An 11139-nucleotide genomic window follows, 5' to 3' on the forward strand; every position below is an offset into this window, starting at 1 on the left:
CGTACCCCAAGCTGAGGGTCATTTTACATATCACTGCCCCAGAAAGATGACGTTCCCCGCGACGTGTACGGGGACAGAGAGAGAGAGCTCAAAACATATATATTTTTTAAAAACACCCGAGGGGTGCCGCTCTCCGAGACTGCGGAGAGTAGGACCGTAACCCCCCTCCCGCATACTTCAAAATAAAACCAGAGGAGTGCCGTTCCCCTTGGGGCCCCCATTATGCAGAAAAATTGCCCCTGTAATTTACCCCCCCCGGGACCTAATGAATAAAACGGACTTCTACTTTTTTTTCACCTTTTCCAACGCGTACAAGTACTGCACGAGTACCCCGCCATTTTTATTTTTTTTTAATAAAAATTGAGCCTAAAGATCCATGTACCACCCCCTGACCAAGACTATAGGCTCAGAATGTTTCTACCCTGCCCCCTTTCCATATTTCTCAACTTTGTTTTACTGTTTTCTTGTGACTCTGCTCTTCCGACAAGCAACATGGCTGCCAATACTTCCTGGTTTGGAGTATTGATAGCCAATCAGCATGCAGCTCCTGCTCGTAATTGTAGGTATTTACATACGCGTATGCCGCGATTGTTCTTCGAAAAAAATAAAAATAAAAATAGAGCCTAAACATCCATATACGACCCCCTAAGCAAGCCTAGAGGGTCAGAATATCTCTACCCTACCCCCTTCCCTTATTTCTCAACTTTGTTTTACTGTTTTCTCGTGACTCAGTTCTAGTGAGGCACAAGATGGCCGCCAACACTTCCTGGTTTCGAGTGTTGTCAGACAGTTCACAGCCAATCAGCATGCAGCTCGCACTCGTAATTGAACAGATTTCAGTACGCGTACTGAACTCCGACTCTAGATATCGCTATGATTTTACTTGCAATTTTCTCAGAAACTACTGAACGGATGTACACCATTTACAACAGAACTCTACCTCTCTGCCAAATTTCGTGTAATTCCGTTCAGCCGTTCGGGCTGTAGCCCTAGCTAAAGGTCCCTATGGAAAATTGCATGGGGGAAACCTGTTTTGGGACCCCCCTTTTTTCTCAGCTCCCACTTGACGAATCACCCCCAAACTTTCAGGGAAGGAGGAGAACTGAGTAGGCCAATTTCTTGGAAGAATTCACGAAGATTCGTCCACTGGTGCCAAAGTTATTCTAAATAGAATGTTGTGGATTTCCTATGGAAACTAGGTCCTAACTATAACTACCTACTGGCGACCGCCAGTAGGTAATATATATATATATTGTATCCCAAAGGCCCAAGCATATTTGGAAGCACACACTGCAGCTGAAAACCGACGCTTTATTAATATTGCCAGCCAGCGAATTCACACCTGTATGTTAACTTCATTTTTCCTAAGCGATTCGAGGTGAATGCCCTCCTCTTCATGGGCAGCTGCTTAGGAGGTCGAATGAATGTCCACCATGCTTTTGAAGTATTGTCCCATCCATAGTGGGTGTTTGCTAACTGCACAGGAGCATGCTGGAACATATAATTCTTCCTATAGTGGGTTTTCATTGACTTCGTTTTTGCAGCAAGTATCATTCCCTTCGTAGGGTCCAGGTGAGTTCTCTGGTTATGTTAGGGCTCAGCCGCTGTGCCAACCGGTTTGTAATCGTTACCTCCGTGGCTTCTCCTTTTACAAGACGGTGCATTCCAGCGCGGCAGGGCAGCCGCGTTCCCATTTTGTATCCCAAAGGCCCAAGCATATTTGGAATCACACACTGCAGCTGAAAACCGAAGCTTTATTAATATTGCCAGCCAGCGAATTCACACCTGTATGTTTTATATATATATATATATATATATATATATATATATATATATATATATATATATATATATATATATATATTACCTACTGGCGGTCGCCAGTAGGTAGTTATAGTTAGGATTGATTTCCATAGGGAAATCGCAACATTCTATTTGGAATAACTTTGGCGCCGGTTGAGGAATCAGCCTGAATTTTTCAGCAACTTTGCCTCGCGGCTCTCCGCTCCTTCCCTGAAAGTTTGGGGGGGATTCGTTAAGCGGGGGCCGAGATAAAAGGGGGTCCCAAAACGTGTTTTCTCCATGTTAATTTCCATAGGGCGGTCGGTGCACTTTTAGCCCGAACGGCTGAATGGATTTTCACCAAACCTGGCAAAATTATAGGGACTGGTAGCCCGATGTGCCTTTGCTATGTCTCAAGATATGTGCTCCAGAGGATTTTGAGTAATTTAGGTTAAAAAAAATGTATATATCTGTAAGCGCGCCCCGGTACGCGTATCTAGGTTTGATGTGGGGACCAAAAAAGGGTCCCGCGGAACAAAAAAACAATTTCATTTTTTTTCGATTTTCGTGGGGGGAGCGCCCGGTACGCGCACCGGGGAGCGTACCGGGGAGCGTACCACGGGGAAAACCCAGTGAAACAGGAAAATAATAATTGAAAGTGATTAGAGGTAGGGTAGCTCTGTATAGAGTTGTTGTGTTGTTTGGGTGTTTTAAGTACCAACATGTCTTAAATTTAATGTACACCATTTCCTCTGTAGATATCTTGCATGTTGTAACAGAAGTTATTGTGGTATATGGAATCCATATCATAGTCTGTCAGGAAAGCAGAAAGAACATGGAGGCAGGAGATGAAAAAGAGATGTCAAATACACATTGGAGATAATATAGTGGGAGAAAGGAAGTATCTATGAGCAAAATTACTATGTAACACAAAAAAGTTGCACAGTATACTATAAGTCTGACTTTACATTATAATCAATTTGGTACTAGTTTAAGAATTACATATAAAAATGAATATTGTCTCAAACAATTTTAGAATTATTAAATATACATTTATTTTTCAGATTCTTTTTCCAAATTAAACATAACTTCTATCATTTGACTGTCAGAAATGTCCTCATTTTGAATGAGCCAATCCACAGATTCTACACATTGTTGAAGTTCATGGTCCCGTGACTCATCCATGAATTCCAAGTCATTGGGTTCAATGATTTCTTCATTGTTCGTCTCTAGGACAATTTCAAAGGAAACGTTTTGTTCTCCTTCCATTTTTGTGCTGAAATTTGCATTAAAAAAAAATCAGTAGAGATAGGGCACTGTTGGGTTTAAGTTCTGACAGGTAGTTTGGATTTTTTAACAGTGAATTTATCTTTGGGTAGTGTATGGTATCAGACTGGAAGTAGAAATATAAAAAAGTGTATGTGATGAAGCCTAAGTAAATTCATAATTATACAAGACAAGCCTAAATCCATCCATAACTATAACGGAGAAGTCTATCTAAACCTATAACTATTACAGAGGGATAGTATAAAACTATTAGAAAAAGTTTCCCAAATTAACTTAAAATGCACAACATACTTCAGTTTTCAAAATAACAACTTACCTTTCAAAAAGCAGTTTAAGTTCTCAGTGAAAATTTTCTTGAAATGTGCTTCAGGAGGTAGTAGTCAAAATGGCTGTGTTTCCGTCTCTTTCTTTATATATATTCATGTACCTAACCAATGAAATGTCAGGAAAAAAAGTAGAAAATGAAAGTAACATTTTAATTGGTTGTCAATTCTAACACTTCAGATGTGTTTCTGTGAAGTAATATACCTCAGCATATTTAGAGAGGTCTACAGGCTAAATGGCTCAATGGAATTCCACCAAATTTGGGAAAATGGTAGGGATTGGTATGTAGTATGAGCTATTCTATATTTGGTGAAAGTGTCTCCAGTGGTTTTTATGTAAATTAACTTTTAACATTTTTTTGGAGCGCTTCCCGGTGCGTGCCCCGGTACGCGTACCGGTAAGCGCTACGGGAGTCCTCCATTTTGTGTTTCGGTAGATTTGAGACAGAAAATGGTGGACAAACAACGTTGGGAATGGGTATAAGGGGGCACAGTAGGCACTCCCTGACCCTCTAGGTTTTCTGGGGGGGTCTTAGGAGGCCCATATAGGCCAAAAAAAAAAATTTAAACATTTTCGCGGGGGGAGCGCCCGGTACGCGCACCGGGAAGCATACCGGGGAGCGTACTTTGGTGAAAAATAGTGAAAAAAGTTAGAAAAAAATAATCAATAGGTGAGAACAGAGGTAGGGTAGCCCTGAAAAGAGCTTTAGGGTTCTGTGGCTGATTTAGGTACCTACAAGTAGGTACCAATGCACAGTCTTAAATTTAGGAGAAATATTCTATTCCCTTCATCTGAGAAGTGCACACCATCTTCTCTGTAAATATCTTGCATTTTGTAACGCAAGTTATTGTTGTATATTGAACCCATTCCATAGTCTCTCATGTAAGCAGAAACAGATTTATTCACATGTTTCCGTGCTTTCTCAAATTGTGGACAAAATTGGTTGGACCACTTCCATTTCTGTCTTTGGCATATATTGGAATATACCAAGGCAGTTTGTGGAAAAAGTGACATCAACTGATCAAAGGTGTCCTTTGAAAGCATTTCCAGACCTACCCCAGTCAAAGTGCCCAAGTCATTTCCTCCACAGTGCACAATTAAGAGGTCAGGGTGTGGCAAATGCAAAAAGGTTTTCACCAATGGATTCAATTGGTGACATCTTAATCCTCTCTGGCCAATCCATTTGATGTTCACATTTGATAAATCAAGGTTGTGAAAATTTCTGGTAGCTGCATACCTTTGAGCCCAGTGGATATAGCTATGTCCAATAATCCAGACAGAATACATGGTGAGAGGAGATTCTGGTGCTGTCAGATGAAGTGTGGGAAAGAAATGGCAGTTGGAACAATAGGAGTTTGCAACAAAAAAAATGTAGACTTTCAGTGCTCTTGAATCACAAGCAATGATTGGTAGAATGAGATAGTTGAAAACTGAAAGTTAGGGTGCATGGTTGTGTTCTGTGTAAGAAGTATTTTGAATGGTTAAAAAAAAGTAATTTAAAGAAACCTTGCACCAGATAAGCTGGTGTATTCGCTGGTCAAACATCCTTGCTGAGGTGATTTGCAACATTGTAGAATAAACTTTTAAACCTGAGAGCTTAGTGAGGAGGGAGTTGCTATGGTAACAGGTAGAAAGGGCTGAGGGGGGGAAGGGTGTTGGTTTGAAAATACAGAGGGAAGAGTTTTGATTGGTTACCATGAGCAATATGTGTGTAGAATTAGAGGTTTTCTGTGCCATTAAGGTTTGCAGTGCCTGGAGAACATACCTTTTGCTCTGCTAAAGAAATATTGGTGTGTGTATCTGACACTGTTCTGAATCTCCTAAAGCATTTGTAAAGGTGAGTTATGATTCATTTAATATACATAGAGACTTGTATACTCTATGGAGAAGATTTGGAAGCAAATTGTGGTTTTTTAATGTTGCTTTGTGTCATGCTTTTTGATAATGCTTGGTAAAAAGTTTTTACTGCATAGAGGAATTGTATTTTGTAAAATTGTGAAGTTTTAGTAGTGACATGGAATGCTTGTACATAGGACCTGTGCTGTGTTTTTTAAATGTGATGTCAAAAACGATTTTGGGAGAAATTAATGGCATTTAGATTTTTTTAAAGGAATAAAGAATGTGTGCATGTTTAAAGAAATAAATTTGACTCTTTACAATGATGTTACCTGTGTTAACTCAGTGTAGGAAGCCTATTGAGTTTGTTTGCATAGAGGAATTGTATTTTGTAAAATAGTGAGGTTTCAGTAATGACATGGAATGCTTGTACATAGGAACTGTGCTGTGTTTCCTAAATGTGATGTCAAAAACGATTTTGGGGAAAATGAATGGCTTTTACATTTTTTAGTATAATGTGGCGCAGAGGTTTAAAAAGTGACGCATCTACCTACATACGTCACTTTTTAAATATGGCGCAAAAAGGTACATGTTTTATGCCGCCGATGCGTCACAAAAAGTGACGCATCAGCAGTGCAAAACTGACGCAGGGCCTCATAAATGAGGTTCTTTTTTTTTTGCACACTACTCCAGTTTAGTCGTGTCCACTGCACTCTTGGACACAAGCCTCACCTTTTGTGCTCCCCTGGACAGTCTTCATCTCATCTGCACTCCTGCTTAGGTGTCAGAATCCTATCACATGGGGAAAGCTCCATGTGAAAGCGTTTGCCTCAGTCTTATCCCTGCTGTGAGGCAGATGCTTGTACATAGGATCTGTGCTGTGTATACTAAATATGATGTCAAAAACGATTTTGGGGAAAATGAATGGCTTTTACATTTTTGAGTATAATGTGGCGCAGAGGTTTAAAAAGTGACGCATCTACCTACATGCGTCACTTTTTAAATATGGCGCAAAAAGGTACATGTTTGGGCTTTCCTGGGGAGCATAGGTGGTGAGGCTTGTGTCTAAGAGTGCAGTGGACTAGGCTTCATGAAGCCTATCCCCGACTGCACTCTTAGACACAGGTGTCAATTTGACTCTTTACAATGATGTTACCTGTGTTAACTCAGTGTAGGAAGCATATTGAGTTTGTTTGCATAGAGGAATTGTATTTTGTAAAATTGTGAAGCTCCATGTGAAAGTGTTTGCCTCAGTCTTATCCCTGGTGTGAGGCAGGTGCAAGATTTTGATGTAACAGTGTCCTAAAAGTGACGCAGTGAAATCTCATAGATTTTACTGCGTCATTATTACGAGGCTTTTTGCGGAGAAATGACCCCTCTGTGTACATTACACTTGACAGAGGTATAATATGGTGCAGAGGTTTAAAAAATGACGCATATAACTACATGCGTCACTTTTTAAATATGGTGCAACAAGGCACATGTTTTATGCTGCCAATACGTCACAAAAAGTGACGCATCAGTAGCGCAAAACTGACGCATGGCTTTATAAATGAGGCTCATCTTTTTCTTGCACACTACTCCAGTTTAGTCCTGTCCACTGCACTCTTGGACACAAGCCTCACGTTTTGTGCTCCCCTGGACAGTCTTCATCTCATCTGAACTCCTGCTTAGGTGTGAGAATCGTATCACATGGGGAAAGCCCCATGTGAAAGCGTTTGCCTCAGTCTTATCCCTGCTGTGAGGCAGGTGCAAGATTTTGACATAACAGTGTCCTAAAAGTGATGCAGTGAAATTTCATAGATTTCACTGTGTCATTATTACGAGGCTCTTTGCAGAGAAATGACCCCTCTCTGTACATTACACTTGACAGAGGTATAATGTGGTGCAAAAGGTTTTAAAAATGACGCATCTAACTACATGCGTCACTTTTTAAATATGGTGCAACAAGGCACATGTTTTATGACGCCAATGCGTCACAAAAAGTGATGCTTCAGTAGCGCAAAACTGACGCATGGCTTTATAAATGAGGATCAATTATGTCATCTGTGTTACCTGAGATTAGGAAGTAGATTGTGCAGATGAGGTGAGACATGTCCAGAGGGTCAGAGGAGGTGAGGTTTATGATCAAGACTGTAGTGGGAGAGAGGGCTTTCCCGGGAAGCACAGGTGGTGAAGCCTGTGTATAAGAGTGCAGTGGACTTAGACACAGGTCTCATCTTCTTTGTACCTGTGGACAGAGCTGTCTTCCACTATACTCTTCAATACAGGCCTCACCTTTTGTGCACCCCTGGAGAATCCTCACCTGATCTGTAACCCTGAATAGATCGTTTGCTTTTTGTCATTGCTTTGTTGTTTGGTAATAGTGGTCTATAATGTGCTATTTTTTTCTTCAACACAGATTGAAATCAAGATTTCAAGAGTAAGCAAACATGCCCACAAGGGAAAGGACAAGAAAAGAACGTAACCGACAAAAATCAAAAACAGCAACGGAATTACAGCACTCTTCCACAACAAATATTTCAAAAAACAGGAACCAAGCTCCTGGTAAGACAACTAAGTCTTTTATACGGAACATATGTACTTTAAAAAAAAAATGATGGACAGCATGTAGAAAAAGAGAATGAGAGAGTAAATTTGAAAAGGAAGTAGAGAACGTCAAAGAATCCTACAACTGGAGCAGGAGAGAATAATATGTAGAGGAATAGAAGGCAGAATCAGTTTAGAGACATTCGTAAATGAATGTTTCGCAATAGGGTGGTTTTAAATTTGTTAAAAAACATTAGGAAAGGTAAACAGAGAGCTGCTTTTTATAAGAAAAAGAAAAGTGTAGAGAAGATTGTTGATCAGGCTTTTGAAGTTAAGAAAAAAATATTTATTTTAATAATCAATAGAATTAGGACACTTAACAAGACAATTGATGTTTTCAAATCAAACAGTAGATGGAAAAGAGTAATTAATCGGACTCATTTTTGTAAAGTTTTTTCTGGGGAATGGATGCACAGTTCAAGTTGTGAGCCATTTTTTAATGAGGAGAGTTACTTCCAGGAGAATGATTTAGTGCATGCAGTTGACACCAGTGGTCGAGCGTATGAAGTGAAAGACGGTTGTCCGATTGAAAAAGAGAAACTTGTGCCTAGAGAACCAGAAGAGGTGTTAACTGATGAAGTTTTAGGGAGACGTACTAAGGGTCCAGTGTACACTTGGAAGTGTAGTCGTATTTGTAGTGTGCGACAGGAATCAATTGATTTGTTTTTTTATAATTTCTTACGTACATATAGTAAGAAAAGTCTAAAGCAGAAAGTGAAGTTGTTGCAAGACTTAGATCCTTGCAGAGTGAGAGAAAACACAGGTTTGCAAGGCCATTCACTGGCTTGTCTTTCTAGAAAAGTCTGTCAGAGTGTTTTCATCATTTTAGGATGTTAGCAGTGCATCATACCAAAATGAGGAAATTAGTGAGAATGTTGTATTATGCAAAAAGTCCAGCACTTAAGCTTAAACAATTAAACAGTGCTCTTTTGCATGGAACTGAATTAGATGTGAAGAAGATTTGTGAAGAAATTGAGATTTGTTATTTTGGTGAAAAGAGGATAGTGTAGAAATTGACACAGCAATTCAAGGTAATGTGGAAGACAATGTACAGATTTCAAGTACAGAAAAGTTTGAGCAGGAAATTACCAGGTTTAAGGTGAAATCAAGTGAAAGGCCGAATTTTACTTGTGTGTGTTGTCGACGAAGTCATTATAAGCATCAAACTAGATTAGTTGATTTATACGTAAAAAGTGAAAAGATGAATAATTATGAGTGGAAGGATTTTGCAACTTATTTGTGGGTGGAGAATTGTTTTGATTTGAGTTCTGATCAGCGTATTTGTAAATATTGTTATGATAAATTAAATCAAAACAGAATGCCTGCTAGAGCTGTTCATAATAATCTGGAGTTGGTAGACATTCCCCCTGAATTGATGGATTTAAATACATATGAGTCTATTTTGATTCAATGTGTCCACCCTTTTCAGGCAATTGTTCGCATGGAGCCTAAAATAGGGAAATTGCCTCCTACAGATTTGCAAAGAGGATTAAAGGGAAGAGTTGTTTATTTGCCTCTAGATTTACCAAAAAAATATTGATACAATTGGTATAGAAAAAGTAGAAGAGGAACCTTTAGTTATTCTAGTTAATGGGGTTCCGACAAAGAATAAAAAAATCTGGCAAGATTTAGTGGATGTTAGGAAAGTCAAAAAGGCAACGTTGTATTTAGTCAAAAACAATGAGTATTACAAACATGTATGTGTTGCAGCAGAGGAAACAGCTGCAGATGAAGACAGTGATTGTTCAGGCGGCCAAATTGAAAAAGTTGATGTCTCTAGAAGTGAAGAAATATATGAACATTATACTGCTCATCCTTTGCATTCCAAAGAAGTAATGGGGAATGTAATTGAATTGTTTCAAATGAAAGCAGCAAAAGGAAGTCCCGTTAGTGTATGGGAAGAAAGTTTGGAAGCTCGTTGTTTTCCACAGCTATTTCCAACAGGTCGAGGTGGACGATATGACGATCGACCACTTTAAATTCCTGCATCTGAATATCGAACTGTAAGATTATATGCTGAAGATCCAAGGTTTCGTCAATGCATTCCCTATTTGTTTCATCTACTGTATGAAAATGACTTGTCTGGGCTTTCTTATGCAGTAAACCATATACTGAAAAGTGGAGCACATCTGCAAAATGTTTCGGCGAGAGACTTTATGGAGAAAGTGAATCTGCAAGATAACATTTTGGAATCCCATCTAATCAATCTCATGGCATATCAGCGTGGTACAAACGAGTATTGGTACCGTCGTCATGGGGAATTGAAATGTATGCTAAGAAACTTAGGAACTCCTACATGGTTCCTCACTCTTAGCTGTGCCGAGTATGCATGGGACGACTTACTTCAATTTCTACGAGAGGCAAATGCAAATATACAAAATATAGAATTCAAAACACCTGGAGAACTGTGTTCTTTGGATCCAGTGAATGTATGCAGATATTTCAATCATAGATTTGAAGCTATGATGTCTTTTATTACCAACAAAAAAAATCCTCCCCTTGGAGAGGTTTTGGATTTCTTTCTTTCTGGAGAAAGGAGTATCAAGCGAGAGGTGCTCCTCACATACATATGTTGTTATGGATTAAAGATGCACCCAAATTTGGAACAGATTCGGATGAGACAGTGATGAGCTTCATTGAAGAGTATTCAACATGTGCTGTTCCGAAAACTACCGAAGAAAACAGTTTAAGGCAACAAGTTTTACGCTTTCAATCCCATCGTTGTGGAAAGTACTGTCGTCGAAAATTCAGAAACAAGGACAAGTTCTACACAAAATGACGTTTCGGCTTTCCACGACCAGTGATTTCTAAAGGAAGAGTAAATAATTTGATGTCTTCTCTGCGACATAGTGTTACGAGGAAATCACCAAAAAATACATACAATTTAAAAAGAAACGAAGAGTCCAAGTACATCAACGACTACAACCCAGTGATTTTGTCCATGTGGAATGCTAACATGGATATTTAATTCGTTGCTGACAACTCTATTGCTGTGGCTCGATATGTGACGTCTTATATCACAAAAAAAGAAAAGACAGAACTGAAGGAAATGTGGGAGGACATTTCACATGAAAAGAGTCTAAGCAAGAAATTATACAGTTACAGTCTGAAGATGTTGTCGCATCGAGAAATTGGAGCATATGAATGCTCTGATCGATTGTCATCAGCAAGTCTCTATGCCAAATCTAGAACCATCATTTGGGTGAGTCTAGGTCTTGCTGCAACACGAAATCGATTTTTGAAATCTGTACAAGAAATAGAGTATTTGGCGGAGAAAGAACCAGAAAGTACAGATATTTTGAAGACCAACATGTTGGATAC

The sequence above is a fragment of the Lissotriton helveticus genome, chromosome 7, assembly GCF_964261635.1.
Source record: "Lissotriton helveticus chromosome 7, aLisHel1.1, whole genome shotgun sequence".
Classification (NCBI taxonomy): Eukaryota; Metazoa; Chordata; class Amphibia; order Caudata; family Salamandridae; genus Lissotriton; species Lissotriton helveticus.